Raw genomic sequence first — 17,702 nt, forward strand, 5'->3', positions numbered from 1 at the left:
TCAGTATCTAGAGTTAAGTGGTGTTTCTAGCTTCTTATCAAGTGGGACAAGACTCACCCAAATTTTAAATTCTTACATTTCCTTGGTCTGTTTTCAGATACCATGTTGAGATCATCTGAGATAGTTATCAGAATATTTATCAGATATTTTAATCATACTGTGGTGAAGGCCTGGGGCGGAGGCAGGGGTGAGGTAGAATGGATCAAGGGAGAAAAAAGGGGCAGCACCCATAATACTTCCAGCAATAAAGATAAATTTTTAAAAATTTAAACGTTTTTTATAACATATTTTACTGTGGGTTTGGGTTTTTTTTCTCTTTTTTTCCTTTTATCTCACATCTTCCTCTTGGATTTATATTATTCTGTTTTTCCAAGTACAATTTCTAGAAATTATTTCAGTTAGATTTTAAGAATGGTGTAAAAAACAAGTCATCCCGTTTGAATTGAGCAGTGGTTTCTCTGAGAGCAGAATACTTAGGGCAGTTACATTTTCTTCTTGCAGCCAGTGTTGTTAGTGAGGAGACTTATGCCAACACGATTCTTACGTTTTTATAAAGAAGCTTTCTCTTGCCCCTTGCTGCAGAGTTTTTGGATTTCCTCTTTATCTTTGGTGATTTGAGAGGTTTCTACAATACTGGTAGATGTGGATCTTTTATATACCTCCCGACCAATACCTAGCAATCCTTTTAATCTGAAGACGCACATCTTCTTCAAATCAGATACGTTTCTTCTATGAATTTTTTTTTTTTACTATTTATTTCTATCTATTCTTTGTGTACTTTTCATCCAGGTCTCTCTTAGAACTTCTGGTTTCTTTTTCTGGTTTCTTAATTTTTCCTTTGTGTTCTCATCTTTGCCATTTTGTTTGGTGTTCCGAGAAAATTTCTCAACTAGGCCTTCCAGCCAGGTGCTCCCTTCTCAGTTCTATACTTCCGCAGCGCATCTTCTGATTTTTTTCTCTTATATTTCAACACCTTTCCACGCCTGAGATTTCCAGTTGAGTCTCTTTATTTGAATGCAAATTCCTCTCTCATCTTTCTGCATTCGATATGCTCATTTGATCACCTTAGTTCTCAGAACTTGTGTTGGTTGAGTCTGTTGACTCTGATTTAGTAGGTTGACTTTCTTAAGTGTTGGATTAGTCTTGGCTTGGGACTGATCTTTGTATCTTTGATTTTCTATTTGCCTATGTGAGAGTTGGAATATACTGCTCATTGTCCCTCATGATAAACCAAAGGTAGATGTACTGCCAGCTGGGATGAGCAGTAGCTAGTCTTCTAGTCATGGGGACCCCCCACCCCCAGAGGGCTATTTTGCCTCTCAGTTCCAATGCCTCTGCTTACAACTTCTGCCTAGGGACAGACCCTCCTGACACTGTCCTCACAAGTGTGTCATGTATGGTGGTGGTGGGAAGAAGAGATAAGCCATCTAATCTCTCCTGGTATGATACTGTAGAAGTCACATTGACCCTCAAGAGCCCCTTGGAGGTCCTTTCTGTTCCAGCATCCAACCCTTAGCATTTACACAGAGTATCTGAAGCCACTTCCAACTGAGAGTAGACCCCTCCTGGGTGTGTTCAGGGCTACGGCTTCATCAATTATTCATATTCCATCTGCCTCAAGCCTTTCAGGAATTCTTTATCATTTCTGGTCTATGGAGAGTCACGCTTCTTGCTTTACAGCACTGTTACGATTCATTTTATTCTATATAGCTGGGGTAGGAAAAGGCCATTGTAGCATATGCTCAGTTCATCATCTTAATAGCATCTCTGGTATTTTATTTGCAAATTTGTTTTTGATTCATAGCCGTATAAGAACTGTAAACATAAGGGTATGTATCCAATTTATTATATACACTTAAGTAATATTACAAATGAAATAATTGAACAACACAGGGAAATCACCAGTTTTTAAAATAGTCCCAGAAATGGTGTCTATATATTATGCCTGTTTAAGAGATATTGTTCTGAGCTTTTAAATAAGAACTTACTTCATCTAGACTTGATTCAAACATTACCGAGGGAGAGACTGAAAATGACACTTCCCCAGCCTCCAGCCTCTGCCTCCGCCGAGAAGCCTTAATGACAGAAGCAACACGAGGGCTATTATTCCCCGGAACGCCCCTACCGCAGGCTGTAGCTGCACGTTTGGGTCCTGCCCACCTGCTGGTGAGGCGGAATAGGCGGACGGAAGGGAAACATAGCTGACACACAAAGGACAGGGCTTACGCAATGTTCTAAGTATGTCAATTAGTATCCACACATATGCATTCACTTGCTCTGACAGTCACCTGGATGTTTTGATGTTAGTGGGTTGGATATTATCTCTATTTTACAAATAAGAAAAACAGGTTCAGAGAAAGAAGTCACGCGCCCAGGCTCCCACAGCTACTGTTCACTATGAAGCCGACGTCCTTCGCCGGCTGTATCAGTCAGCATCTCAGAGGGACAAAGAAGGCACACGGAACAGAGGATAGTTCAAGGAGGGTTTATAAAGGGCCTGCTTACAAAGGCGAGGCGGGTGTAGAGGAACTACAAGGGCAGGGCCCCCAGGCCAGTGGGAGGGAATCAGTTACCACCCCCAGGCTTGATGGAACAAGGGGAGGGAATGGTTACTGAATGGGCTCCTAAACTTTCATCACTCTGGTGGAGCCCAAAACCCCATCTTGAGATAATGTTTTTAAAGGAATTTGATAAAATATTTAAAATTACAAAGCAGCCAATTCTATTAAAATGCCATGAAAAAAGCATTTCAACAAAATAAGTTTGTGATGTATTAATATAAATGTTTTACCTAACAAGATCTGATAAGTCTAGAAAAAAACTACAGTTTCAAAGTAGTGATGAACCTAAAGACATATCTGCATCTCTGTGGAGTGATATGAAAATGCCCATGATAGCAGCCAAAAGTATTGCTCTGCCATTATGATGTGTTGCCTAACTTGATAATTAAAGGAAATGACAAATGTTGGTCAGAGGTTAGTGAGTATAAAGACTTATTTTCATTTTCTCCATTAAAGTTTACAGACTTCCTGAACTCTATCCATAGATCCTGGATTAACAGCAATAGAAATTTGTTTTCTCACAGTTCTGGAGCCTAGAAGTCTGAGATCAAGGTGTGGACTGGGTTGGTTTCTTCTGAGGCCTCTGTCCTTGACTTGTGGATGGCTGTCTTCATCCTGTGTCTTTAGGTGGTCCTCTGCCTCTGTCCTAATCTCCTCTTCTTGTAAGAACACAAATCAGATTGAAGTAGGGATCACCCTAATGAATTTATTTGAACATGGTCACCTCCTTAAAGACCCCATCTCTAAATACATGTGCATTCTGAGGTGCTGGGGATTAGGACTTTCAACATAGGAATTTGGAGGGGACCTGGTTCATCCCGTAACAGATAGGATTCTGTGAAGATGACGGCGGTTCTCCTGTTTCACCAGAAATCTTAATCGCCATGGGTTTACTAGACATCTTAATGTTTCTTTACTTGTTTCAAGAGAGTCTTACCCCATGGTCCTGTGGTCACCAGTCTGACTGTGGTGGCTCCAATGGGAGGTGTTGGAAACTCCCAGTGCAAACAGGAAAAGAGCTTTTCTCAGAATTATATTCCATCCCAGTGTTCCTCATATTGATTGTATTCGCTGTGTTAGCTAATCGTTGTGTGATGTCTCCTTCATTGAGGAAACTATAGTGAAACTGTTCCTGACACTCATTTGTCTAGCCTATGTCAAGGTTAAGAGCTGGGCTTCTGTAATTAAACAGATGTAGATTTAAATCTCAACTTTTATCCATCTAGGTAGACAGTTATCAAATCCCTTCAGTTTCCCATTTTAATTATAGTTACATATAAAATATAGACCTATATATGTAAATATAGGGATTGGTAAAAGTAGGTTTACAGTTGTGAGTACATGAATCACAGCTTACTTTTGTATTATGATTTACGAATTATTGTATGACCTTCCATACAAACAACTGAAAACCCACTTTGGCCAACCCCTGCATGTAATATAATTCAGATATATTATCTAAAATATATTTTTATAAGTTTTATAATATCTAATATTTACATAGATTATATGTGTAAAGATAGTCTTAATTATAGTTCCTGCATCATGGATTACTATAGATAATTTTTAAATGAGGTAATGTATTTAAAAGCTGCACAAGTGATAGCTGATATTTGGTAAAAGTTTTGAATGTGAACTGTATGCTACGCAACAAAGATTCAGGAATAAAGCTAAATTGCCTAGCCTGAGGAAATCCATCATTTACTAGGGAAATAACCAAATCACGTAACCAGCGTTATGAGAGACATAAGACCAAGGGACCAGGAGAACAACCTGGAAGGCTCCCTGCAACCAATTTTTGTTTTATTTTGTTTAGTCTTGAAGGAAAAGAGTGAAAGAAGAGATTGAAGACCTTTGCAGGCACAGGGAACAGAGTATGCAAATCAACACAGGCCTGAGGACCTGAGCCTTTGCAGGGAATCAAAACGGGTGGAGATGCTGAGAAGATAAAGCGTGATGAAAGGTGAAACCAGAGTGGGGAGCGGAGGGGAGCAGCTCCTGAATTTCTGCAGTGGGCTGGGTCTGCCTTCAAAGAGAATGATTCATGTGGGAAACTAGGTCAGAGCTGTTTCCGATGAAGGCGGGGATTAATGGCGACCTATGTGTGGCTGTTCTTGTAAAAAAAAAAAAAAATTAATAGTGTGACTGTCTTCCGTGGGTCTGATGCGTGTTCCCAGCATGGTCTCTGGTTTAATTACCTGTGGAAGACACGAGCACCAACATGCTTTCTGCCTCCACCTTGCTGTGACTCATGATGGGAATTCTGAGTAACAGGCCCTGTCGCTCCGAAACCTACCTGAGAGTAGGCTTCGGTGGAGACAGGAGGGAAACAGTTGGTGCCAACACCTTTCTTAGCTCTATCTTCTCACCTTCTGGTCTCATTTTCTCTTTCTTCTCCCCAAATTCTTCCTTTCTCCTTCCAGCCATACTTTAGACCTCCTAAAAAGCCTTCTTTTAGTCCTGTCAGTGTGACTTTGAAACAAATAAAAGCTTTCCACTGCCCCCTGACCAGCGTGGCTCAGTGGTTAGAGCATCAGTCCACGCTCTGAGGCCCGAGGGTTTGCTTCCCAGCCAAGGGCGTGTACCTGGGCTGCAGGTTCCATTCCCCACCCTGTTGGGGGGTTGGGGGTGGGAGGCAGCCAATCTATGTGTCTCCCTCACACCGATGTTTCTCTCTCTCTCTCTCTCTCCCCCCATCCCTCCACTCTCTCTAAAAATCAATGAAAAAAATATCCTTGAGTGAGAATTTATCAACCAAAAACCGTTTTCTACCGCTTACGATAAACTGAGAATCGGAATCAGTGAACTTTTATTAAGTACCTCCCGTGTCCCAAGTTTTGCAGCTGCTTTGTCATTTTCATTTTATAAATGAAGAAACTGACTTTCAGAAATGTCGAGAGCTTCGCTCACCCGTGTCTGTGCTCTTCCCCGGGGGCTTCGCCTTCCCCAGCCCGCCCACAGCCAGGCGGGCGCGGGGGGCTCCCCCGGTGGAATCAGCGGCCTTGCTGCCCCTCCGCCCACGGAGGTGGGACGTGCGCGGGCTTTCTCTCCACTCCTGCTTCCCTGTCGCGTGGTGTGGACTGTCCTAATGAGAAACAAGCATCCACTGTGTATGTCCGATCCATGAGGCTTTGAGGTTTGTTTGCCAAAGCAGCCAGCATCCCTTAATCAGTGCACAACCTGATGGGGGCAGAATCAGACCCCACCCCGGAGATGAGGGGCTATGCTTGCTTTAAAAGGTATGAGCAGGGATTAAAACAGGTGGGACCCTTGAGAAGTTTTAAGGCTAAGAGGACCCTGCAATATGGAGAGAAATGATGGGATACAAAATACAAATGCGAAAGGATGTCTGCAGAAAAACAGAAGTGAAAGGGCGTAGGAATGGAGAGAACAAATAAGTGTGTCATTGTGCAAGAAGGGCGCATTTTCAAGAGAAGGGCTGGGTCCGTGGACCGGGAGGAAGGTAGCATGCGGAGACGGAATCGTGGGTAATTGAAGGAGCGACAAAAGCGTGGCGCAGCGAGTTGTTCAGGGGGTGGAGATGGCGTATGTGAGCAAATGCAGTCATAGGAGGGGGCCTCATGGTGACAGACACGACATGCCAGGTTAATGACTATGAGCGTCATCTATGCAGCTGGCTAAGGGTAGTCACCAACATGTGCTGCCTGAAAAATCTTGAAAATAAATGGCAGGCCGTGCCCTCAGAGTTTGATGACTGTTTACAGGGATGGTTTTGCCACTCCCTTTAGCTCAGACCACAGAGGAGACCATATCTAAGAGCTGTCTCCTAACACAGAAGGAGACAGAGGAGATCAGAGATTGCTGGGGGTCAGGGAACAGGACGAAACAGCATCCAGAATTAGTGCACCCTGGCGAGGTTCCAGACTCTGAACAAGGCTGAAGATAAAAGGACTGAAGAGCTTTCAGGTCCTGCTCCATTTAGGGCTTGCTCATGGGAAGTATATCAAGAGCCTTTTCTCCCTAGGAGTACCTATGTATATGAAAATAACAAGTTGGCATTGGATGTCACCGCAGTGAAGGCCACACTGGGGAAACGTGTGCTTTGAAATCAGGTCACTTAGGAAAAAAGTCCTGCAGAATAAAAGCTGAAATGAAACTAGCAATTTAGGTGCTTTCCACAGTCTGACTTAGTGGTCCTTCTTATAGCTAAAAACTAGGAAAGTACTCTCTGGGTACATATCTCTTTAAAGTCTGAGTATCTCTTTCATTATTTTTATAGTGCACACATAGATGTCCAGCTTTAAGAGTTTTGTGGTTTTTTCCACTGTAGCTGGAAGCAAAAATGCCCTCCAGGTGCTCAGTCTGTTAGTGCCAAATCAGGTCCCTTCGGAGTGCTACGACTCATCAAACAAGGTGCCTCCAATGTGCAGGAGGGTCAGGCTGGAAAGAGAGAGTGTGGCTCTGAATTTTCATGTTTTTTAAGATAAATCGGTTTGGATCAGATCCTTCTTGGTTGGAAAAAACACTTCCCCTTGTCTCCCAAGTTATGTTCACTTTCCCTGCAGGGAATCGCAATCAGCCTGCCCCCTGTTTTGGGCACAGTCACTGACACCTCGCCGTGTTTACGTAGAGGGTAAGAGAAGGGAAAGAATAGAGCTAGCATATATTTAGCATTTTCTGCCTACCACATGCTTCATATTAGATAACGCAGGCTTTCTAGAGAATCAGAGAACCAGACTTGGAGGCTGCACAAGAGAAAAGCAAGCCACAGAACTGGTCCCCAGGTGGCACTGCCTTGGGAGGACGTGGATGCCGCTAGGTCGCCTCTGCAAGCCAGCTGTAGCTGTTATCAGTGTCGCTGTCTCTCCTCGTGGCCAGAAAGGAGTAAATACGGTCCCTGCTTTTGGGGGCCACCAGCCCCTCATTCAAAGTCAGGGGACAGTTCCTAAGTCATTTGCTGTCTTAGAGTGTTTTCTCTAGAAGCAGGCTCTGAGGTAAGAGTGAGTGTGCATGTGATTTATTAAAGCAGAGCTTACTAATATATGATATGAGAATATTCAATATGTGATTATGGCAATGCGATGATCTCATCTACATTTAATTCCTGCATTGGGGAGTCAGTGTAGCGTAAATGTGACACTAACTAGTTGTTTGCTGTAATTCAAGTAGAATTGCCAGGAAAGAAGGAAGGTCACCCAGTTAAATTTGTAGTTCACGTGAATAATAATTTCTTAGTAAGTGTATCCCAAATATTGCAAGAACATACGTGTACTAAAAAATTATTCATTGTTTATCTGGCATTCAAATTTAATTGGGCCTTATGTGATTTGTTTGCTGAATCTGGCAACCCTATATTTAAGTCACTTCACCTCTCTGAGCCTCGATTTCCTGCCTGGGAAATGGTCTTCTAACCTGTTGGACCGCAGGAGACGCTGCGTAGATTTTAAGACAGTTGACTCCTACTGCAGCAGCCAGCAGAGTATGAGACAAGATGCAAGAGTTAAGGTGCTTTATGTTTTCTTCCCTCAGCGAAACGTGATCCAGACGGATTTTCGCTTATCAGATGGAAGCCTCCAGGACAGGGCTCAGTGCGTTATCTGCATCACAGCTGACTGCCTCCCCAGCTGGCCTGCAAACGCCATTCCCTGGCCTCGCCTTGCTCCCAGCCTGCAGCAGGCAGCTGGTGGCAAGATTGGGCTGCCTGGTCCTTATATTCCCCCCAGTGGCTCCTTTTCCTCTGGCCTCTTCTGTTCATGACATTTCAAGAAAATAAAAAAGACAAAACCCAACCTCTGTTTTACTGAGCATTTGCTTCTCTGGGACTTCTTATCTCTTAGGCCAGAGTTACTACAGGGAAACCCACAATAAGTGATGTTTAGACGATATTGCACATAATAACCCCAGAACTCCGTTTTTTTACATTGGAGAATAATTTATTAGCCTTATTAATTTTCCAACTGTGTCTGTTGTGTCATTTCTAGGGATTTTTGAAAGAAGGGAGAGGCAATTAGCATATGCTTACTCTGTGACATTAGAGTGAAATGCTGTTCCTTCCGGCAGAGCTTGGGAAATGCTCTGTGCAGACGCTCACTCGGCCTCCCTGATGACTAGGAGCAGAGCAGGGCGCGGTCTGTGCCTGCCGTAGGTACTGCATTGATCGGCGGGAGCTTGGAGCTGACCTGCCAGGGTCCAGTGGCTGATCCCTGGCAGTGCTGGGAGCAGAGCCCGCCTTTCCCAGTCTGAGGCTGACCTCTCTCCACTGCTCACGCTGTCCACGGGGATACAGGGCACTCAGCAAAGTCTGTCTCCATCTTCTGCTAAGTTGTAGTCTCTGGCCTCGTCTTTTCTTCAGGACCCCCACCTGATACTGGTGAGGACCTGGGCTCTTTGTAGAAATATGGTTCAGAATCTCCTAAGGGAGCTAAGTTCCCAGCAGGTGAGAGGGACTCTGCACAGGAGTTATTCAGTTTTTGAAGGTGTTGACCCTGAACTCTCTTCACTCATCCGTATATCAATGAATTATTGAGCTATGCTTTACTTTGAAGTCTTTAGGATCAGACTCAAAGGTAAGGCTATATATGAAAACAACCACTGAATCTCCCTTTGAGGGGGCATAACTGATTGGGGGCCCCAGGCTCCACCCTCTGGATCCACCTCCAAGTTAGTTGTGAGGTCACACACATCAAGGGCGAGGGATTGAACACAGCGAGATCCTGTGTGACCTGGGCTTCCTCAACTGTGTGACTTTGTCTCTAGGTCTTCCCGACCTCCTGGCCAGGCCTGTCTCAGAGCTGCCCTGCCCCACGAGTCTACCCAGGCAGGCTCCTTCTTCCCCCACCTCCCCAGGGCAGACATGCACCTCTATCTGAAGACCCTCCATGCCAACCCCTGTGTCTTCACTTTTTCCAACACAGTCACTTCCCCACATAGGTTCCTTGGCATTTGCTTCTCCTTGAAGGACCCAGACTTGGAGGTGGTCCCAGGATGCATGGGGAAGGACTGGGGAGGAGAGACAGAGAAGGGAGGAAAGCCGACAGAGGGCATTGGCATGGCTACTGCCCTCGCGACCAGAGGCTCAGCCTTCCCCAGAACCTTCTGAGAAACTGTGCAGCTCACCTCAGACTCGCATCATCAAGGGGAAAGAAGCCTGGAGTAATTATTCACACCTCCTTGCCCCTTCCATGCGAGGGTCACCCAGGGGGAATCAACTGTCTTGCAGTTAGGAATTTCAGATGCTTGCATGGCTTCTGAGGTGACTCCAGGATTGAGCCAGGCAGTCTGCTTCCAGAGCCCAAACTTAAACACTAAGCTATGCCCCTCAACCTTAGAACAACATATGAATGCTTGAGTTTGAAACCAGCATGGTATCCATCCGTTACTTTCTTAGGGTCAGAAATTAGGGACAATTTGTCAATAAACATCTTTCTCATTAAAATATTCCATTTGATAGGGTGGAAAATCTATCCAGCTAGCCGTTAGAGACTGTGACTGCTTTCTAGCTGTGTGACCTTGGGTAGAGGACTTCACCTCTCTGTGCTTCCATTTTCCATAGATCAAAAGCAGAAAAGCAGATGGTGGTCCATTTTGCTGAATTTATGGAATTATTGGGAGGACCTTTGGTGCACATGCATATGAGGGAGCTTTGTAAACTGTCAAGTGCTGCCCAAGTGGAATGGAGTATGCTTCTTAAATAACCTTGAACTTTCTCCCTAAGCCCTGCTATGCTCTGTTTCTGAAACAAATGCATACATTGTGCTCTCTGGCCTTCCCTGCCCTCGTGCCCAGTGTGTTGCAGGAGCCGTCCTCTGATTACAAACCCGGTTGCTCAATCTCACCAGTACAGGATGTTTCATTCTATTCCGACACGGCTTAGATAGCACAGAGTTAAGAGTCTGTAATTCATCCTTCATTGATCAATGTTCTCAACTGTTACACGCTTGCCTGAGCCCCATCCCATTCCCTTGTAACGCCAGAGGCTTAAGAACAATGAATGGATTCATGTCTCACATCAGTTCCCTGAGAAGGTCCCTAAATCTTACTGGGTCATTCACCACTTTGAGACACTAGTGAAAGCCAAGGCCTCTTTCCTGGGGGGAAAAAATAAACATAAAAACATATAAGCTACACACACACATGCAACTAGGTACAATTTTGTGGGATTCACAGCCCCTCTGACACCAGGGACTGCAGGTCCCTGGTAAAACATTTGATTTCTGATGTGAGCTAGATCAAGGTTTAAATACTGGTTGTATCTACGGTGTCTTAACAATAGTGCTGGCTCACAGTAAGCGCTCAATAAATAAGAGCTGCCTTTATCTCTGAGGCAATACAGTCTCCAGAAACATTACACAGTCCCAAGAAATGTTTATTTTTATTTTATTTTATTTTTTACCCGCACCCGAGGATATTTTTTCCATTGCTTCTCAGAGAGAGTGGGAGGGGGAGAGAGAGAGAGAAACATCGATGTGAGCGAGACACGTCCCCTGGTTGCCTCCCCCACATCCCCAACCGGGGCCGGGGGTCGAGCCTGTAACCGAGGTACGTGCCCTTGGCCGGAATCAGACCCGGGACCCTTCAGTCCACGGGACAATGGTCTAACCACTGAGCAAAACTGGCTAGGGCGTCCGAAGAAATGTTTAAAAACAAAAACGCAAAATAAACAAAAAGTCTGGGCAGCTTAAAAGAGAGATTTGCTCTTTCTACAGGGAAGAGGTTGGTTTTCAGCCTCGGATGAGGCCCGTGTCCGCTCTCCCTGTGCTGGGCCGTGGTTAACACACACCCTTCCTTTCGATTCCGAGGAGTGGTCCTGGGAGAAGGCAGCCGGACAGATGAAGGTAGAAAGTGGAGGTTAGGGGGCTCATGGCTTAGTTGTCAGCCAGAGAACATCCTAGAAAAGCTAAGGGCAGGGAAGTGTGTCTGTCCCTTTGTTTCTCTCCCTTTGCTCCTTACCCTCTAACTGTTGTTTTGGCTGAGCAAACCCTTTCTGGGTCTCTGCTATGGGGAGGTGTCGCGATTGAAGATAAGATGCAGCCTCCCCACAAATGCTCGGTCTCTCCCTGAGATTGCCCTGTGCTTCCTAACTTACAGCTCCAGGAAATGGAGGGTGCGGTTTTCCACGGGACCGGGGAATGGTTAAGAGCAAAGGCTGTGAGCTCTGCCCTAATTGGCAGAATGGTCGATTTGCTGAAGCTTGAGTGCTTAAGGCCTTAGTTTTCTCATCTCTAAAATGGGACCAATCATAGTCCTCACCTTATAGCATTATATTGAGGGTTAAATAGTGTGTTGGGTGTAGTGGAGGTTCTACCGATAAAAAAATAAACATGACAAGTAGAAGATATTAGCGTTATTTTTATTTCAATGTGGGAATAGTATTTATAAAACCTTTATTATTTTTAAAATTCCACAATAATACTTGCTTGTTAGATGCGGTCAAACCACTTGAAATTGCTAGCATTTGGCCAGTTTTGAGCTACAAAGCCAGGAAATTCTCACATGGTTCAATTAATAGAAGAGTTGGAAAATTCAGATGAAAAAAGTAGGAATTATCCACAGTACCAGCATCCGGAGATACACACTTGGGTGTATCCCTCTGGCTTCCCGTACACTGTATATGTAAATAAATAGTGCTGATTCGAAGTAGAAGTGCAATCCTGTCAGATCAGGTTTTTTTAAAAAACCAACCTGACGGGTCCAACGTCCCTCGTGGATACCAGGATAGTGGGTAGAGGGCATGACATGTCCCCCCCCAACATCCGCTCTGCTTGAGGGAGGCTCCTGGGCCTTCTGTCTGCAGGGCTCTCCCGGCAGCAGTGACCAGGCTGTCTGCTTGGCAGCCTGTCCCTTAGCCTGTCCTTCCCCAGGGCAACGTGCTGGCTCAGCAGGTACCCTTGGCCCTGACCAGTGAGGGATGTGTCCTTGACAAGCGATCTCACGGGCTCCTTAAGATGAGACGAATTGTTGCTTTAACTTCAGAATTTCCCCACCACCCTGAGTGGGGAATTACTGCCAGAGCAGAATTACTTATTAGAGTAGAATTGTGGTAGAGTCGCACCCGCCATCTCTCCTCATTGTCCCAAGCCTTTTGCCAGCATAAATAACGCCTGGCTATTTTTGGAATGGAGACACAGCTACATCTTAGCAGGGCTTCGCTGTGCACACGGAGAGTTTCCTAAACGCACCCAGCTCTGTTGGGGGCAGGGGCGGGGTGGGTGGAGGGAGCCGGGCCCAGGAGGGTCTGCCTGTCTAGCCTTCCAGCCTGGGGCTGGTGAAACCCTCACTGACACAATTTAACAGCCATGCTGGCACTGCCTGTAGACCCTCACGGGTGCGCTCCACTCCAAGTTACTGAGTGAGCGTGCCTGCGTGAACGCGGGGCCAGGAGACAAGGCCCAGGGCCCTGCTGCGGCCCCTGCTGCTCACTGAGTCTGTGACTTGGAGCAAGTCGCCCATCCTCTCCCGCCTGTAGTTTCCCGAAAGAAGAGCGGAGGGATTTGAGTCTAAGTTTCCTTCTGTTATTGTTTCCACGCTCTCGCTGTGCCTAATGGAAACTCTTCCTCTTCTTGATATCGGTGAGTCTATGAACTGGGACGTGGCAAGGACCCAAAGTCCACGGGAGAAGCAGAAATCACGGGCGTTTATTTTGTTCATTCAGAGCACTATTAGGAGGGCCAAGACACAAGCCCGATGGCAACGCGTGCATCTTACAAGGGACATACGCCCAACATATATAAAGAACTGCAAATCAACGCGCAAAAGAGCAGGCAACTCAACACAAAAGGGAAAAGTATTTTAATTAAAATGGATGTACAAATATATAAGTCAATAAGTTTGTGGAAAGGTACTCAGCTTTGTTTGTCATCAAGGAAATACAAATTAAAACCACAAAGAGATGCCCACCCCACGCGTCCCAGAATAGTCAACATTAAAGAAACTGAGGCCTGTCCGGGCATGGCTCAGCGGTTGAGCATCAACCTGGGATCCAGGCGATCGGGGTTCGATTCCCGGTCAGGGCACATGCCCGGGTTGCGGGCTCGATCCCCAGTCGGGGGCGTGCAGAAGGCAGCAGATCAGTGACTCTCTCATCATTGATGTTTCTTTCTCTTTCTTCCTCTCCTTTCCTCTCTCTGAAATCAATAAAAATATATTTTAAAAAAAAAAGAAAGAAACTGAGGAGGCTGAGAGTCCAGGAGGACGTGGAGGGATTAGTTGGGACTCATCACATCGTACATTACGGGTGTCACATCGTACAACTGTTTCGGAAAGTGGCTTGACACACTCTATGAAAGCTGAACGTATAAGTAACTTATGACCCAGCAATTCAACTCCTTCAGTGTGCGCTCAGCAGAAAGGCGTACATACGTCCCTCAAAAGACTTGAGCGAGAAAGGAGCAGGATTCCTGAGCAGCTGAGAACTGGACACGGCCGAAATGTCCATCAACTGAAGAGTGAATAAACACGCGGTCTTACCCGAAGTTCACCAACAGGCAGCACGAACCTCTGCCCCTAGAAGGCAGGGGCGTGGTTGCCCTGGGAGGTGGGCATTGCCCGGCTGGGGAGGCAGGAGCCCCCGAGATGCTGGTGACGTTCTGTTTCCCAATCTGAGTATTAATTACAGAAACGAGGTCTGTTCATAAAAATTCACTGAGCTGGACACGTAACGATTTGTGTTATTTCCAAGGTGCGTATGATATACATCAATAAAATGCCCTTAAGCAAAAACATAAAATGTATAAATTTCATGATTTTTGGTCTTCGGTCCCTAATGCCTCCTCCAGAGGACTTTTTTAATTTAAACCACCCTAACGTCTTTCGACCACCGTCTTCCAAACTCACTCTGCGCCTTATGACCCAGCATTTGATAACATGCTCTTCTTTCATGGTTCTCTGATCATTTCATTTGCTTTCACCTTCCCTTGCCTACAGCACTGTGAATTCCGGAACATGGAAGCTACACCTTGTACCTCTGGACTCAGGCAGAAAGTTAAGAATATGAAACCCGCCGATCTACTCTTCAGAGCCAGTCGTCTCGTGGGCCCATATTCCCATGCCATAGCGCCGGCCTCCGCCCTGGCCTCTCCGCGCTCACCCATGTGCTTATACACCTGTCGGTTACCCTGGCCCGGGCTTCCCATCTATGACCTGTGCCAAATAACCTGCCCCTTTTTCTCTGGGCCCCTCTGGCCTCATCTGTGCCGTGTGTATATGTATTCGAGGGGGTGGGGTAGTTGCCACCAGCTGGGTATCTCTGGATACTAAGTGCAGGAGCAGAGAGGGTGGAAAGCCGGCAGTGACCGCGCATGGAGCTAAAATGGGGTAGAAGGAGTCAATGGGGGAAAGGGGACATCTGTAATATTCTCGACAATAAGTATAAATTTAAAAAATAAGTAAGTAAACACAAAAAAGGGAGAGAGCGATAGGAAGGGACTAAGTGAGAGGCCTTCAGTGCTACGCTGAGGCGCTTGAAGCTAATCACTAACACAGGGCCTGGCAAACTATAGCCAGGAGTCAAATCTCACCCGCTGCTTGTTTTGTCAGTAAAGGTTTATTGAAACACAGTCACACCCGCCCCTTTGTGTATTGTTTAGGGCTGTTGTTGCACAGCAATGGCAGAGTTGAGTTGCTGCTTCAGAGACCTCACAGTTCGGAAACCAACTGGTAGAAAATCCTAGGAACCAATTAAGCCGAAGTGAAAATATGGTCTTTATTGTTAATTCTGCACCTGTGAATTAGCAAACTCACCGCAGGACAGACGCTGGCTGGGCGGCTGACTTCGGGTTCTTCCCATGAAGGTTTATCCCTGGGTGTTCACCTCGGAAACGATCAGTGGCAGAGACAGACCGAGCTCCTTCTCCACGCCCACAACCAGGTGGTGCGGGCTCCCTGGCTGAGGGCGGTGCTGAGAGGCCAGGAGCCTTGCCCCAGTGGAGCCCCCCACACAGGAGCATGGGGGGAAGGAGCTGCCCCACCCGACACTGGCGTATTGTCCCCTGAAGAACCACGTCCTCCAGGGATGTGCTGTCGGATTCTTGTGGGGTTGTCTCCTTGGGGCCGCTGGGCCAGGCTCTGCACCTGTGGGTTGTCCCTCGCAGGCGCTCTCAGTAATCCTGGAAAGACACTGATTCCCAGAAGAGAAACAAGGGCCCGGCATGAGTCTCAGACTAGGTGAGGATCAGTTTACCCCAGAGCCTGAAGTGGGACGATGCCCGGAGTGTTTGTGGTGGTGGGAGTTAGCGGACTGATGGGGGGGTATGTGGACAGACCCCCAGACAGAAAGGGAGACCACCTGAAGAGACCCTAGGACAAGAACGAGCCCGTTGGGAACAGTTATAAGTTATAACCCACCTGGCACAGCCTTTCCATGACCCCTGACACTTCAGTGCCATCCTGTTCCACAGCCCGGTCCCAGGTGTTCGTTAGGTGTCACGTGCGGTCCTGTCCTGTGTTTCAGGTGGAGCAGCAAAGGAAAAATAATGCCAGCCCCCTCCGGGGGCAAAGTGGTGGAAAGTAACAGCTCCTCCCAACTCTTCCCAGAAAAGGGACCCCCGCCAACCTTTGGAAGCAGGCGAAGGACTGGGCACCGCAACAGGACACCTGGGGTGGAGCAGCCCTGCAGTCACGTCCCTGGGCATGTAAGCCACGCCGGACCTCTCAGAAACAGCCAGGGACACCTTGACAAAGGCTCTTCCCAGAAACCACCTCGTGGGACTCAAACTGTCAGAATCGGGGCGTGCAGGTGACCGAGGTGCTGCTCTGAGGCCACAGGCAACCTGCACAACACACTGAGGGTCTGCCGGCTCACAACAGGCGACAACTACTCAAGCGACAGGACCTCTTGCCACTTGCACTGCTGTGTTATCGTGGCCTGGCGGATGGGCCACGGTGCCTTCAGGGCCCTTTGGGGACCCCCGGGCAGGCACCTGACAAGGCTTTGTGCAGAGGGAGGGCCCCTGGTCCCGGGGCCCCGCGTTTGTCCTCAGGGGGAGCAGGGTTTAGACCCTGCAGAGGAAGAGCAGGCGCCCCCTGCAGGATGCGCCCGGCCGCGGGGCAGCCGCCACCGAGCACAGGCCGGGGAGGCTGAGCGGGGGCGGGAAGGAAAGCGGGAGGTTTACACACAGCGGCTTTGTAGACGATCGAACCTGACATATTTTTAGCACCTGTATAAAAAATGCAAAACAGCCATCCCTTTTTTAAGAACCATCTTCGAAATTGCAATAAATTTCCCTTGACAGAAACTCAGTCGAGCCCAGCATGTAACCGCCCGCTGTGGGGAAGAGGGATGCCGAATGGGGTATATTCTTCTACTGTTCAAAAATAAAATAAAATAAAATAAGAAGCTCCTGCCTGGGAAGATGGAAGCTAATTTGCCAGAGCTGCTTTTCAAGGCCCCACTTACTCCCTTATTGTTATTTCCTTTTGATCAGGAAAATGAATATTTTCATTTCACCTTCTTTGGCCAGATCTTTCTAATAACATATCCCTCAGGAAGTAGGGGAGAGAGGATCTGGAATTAGATAAATCGGGGCTCGACCCCTGGCCCCACGGCTCAGTACTGACTCTGTGGTCCTGACTACGCTGTAGTCCACATCCAGGCATCAACACCGTCACCTGAGCATGGAGGGGGCGCGGGGCCTGCCTCCCGGGCCTTGTTTGGAGGAGCAGGTGAAACCGGGCATGTTGAGTGCTGGCACCGCAGCTTGGCATTCGGTAAGTGCTCAATAAGTGCGAGTTACTATTGTCAGCAGCAGCAGCATCGTTTTCATCATTGTCACTCTCTACCAGCTTTAGGTGCAGCCCTTTTTTTCAGTGTGTTTCTCTAACTCATTGCTAGGACCTTACGGACCCATAGTCACGTTTTGGGGGGCCCTGTGGAAGGCGAGTTTGAGATGAAGAAACCAAATGGTCTTTAATCTACTTTTCCCCTCTGTTATTTTATCCTGAGCAGTTCTGCTGTGTGTGTGTGTGTGTGTGTGTGTGTGTGTGTGTTCCTGCGTGTGTGCACGCCCATGCACACGCACATACACGTGCTTGGTTCTGGCGTAGGATTTATTTCTTATGTGATTTGCAGCGTAAGGACACTTGAAACACACTGTCGTAGAAGGAATTCCTGCAGTGGGTGGGAAGCTGGATGTGATAACCCCTAAGTTTCCATCCAATTCTTGGCTGGTAATTCTGGAATTCCCA

The sequence above is a fragment of the Miniopterus schreibersii genome, assembly GCF_964146895.1.
Source record: "Miniopterus schreibersii genome assembly, chromosome: 1".
Lineage (NCBI taxonomy): Eukaryota > Metazoa > Chordata > Mammalia > Chiroptera > Miniopteridae > Miniopterus > Miniopterus schreibersii.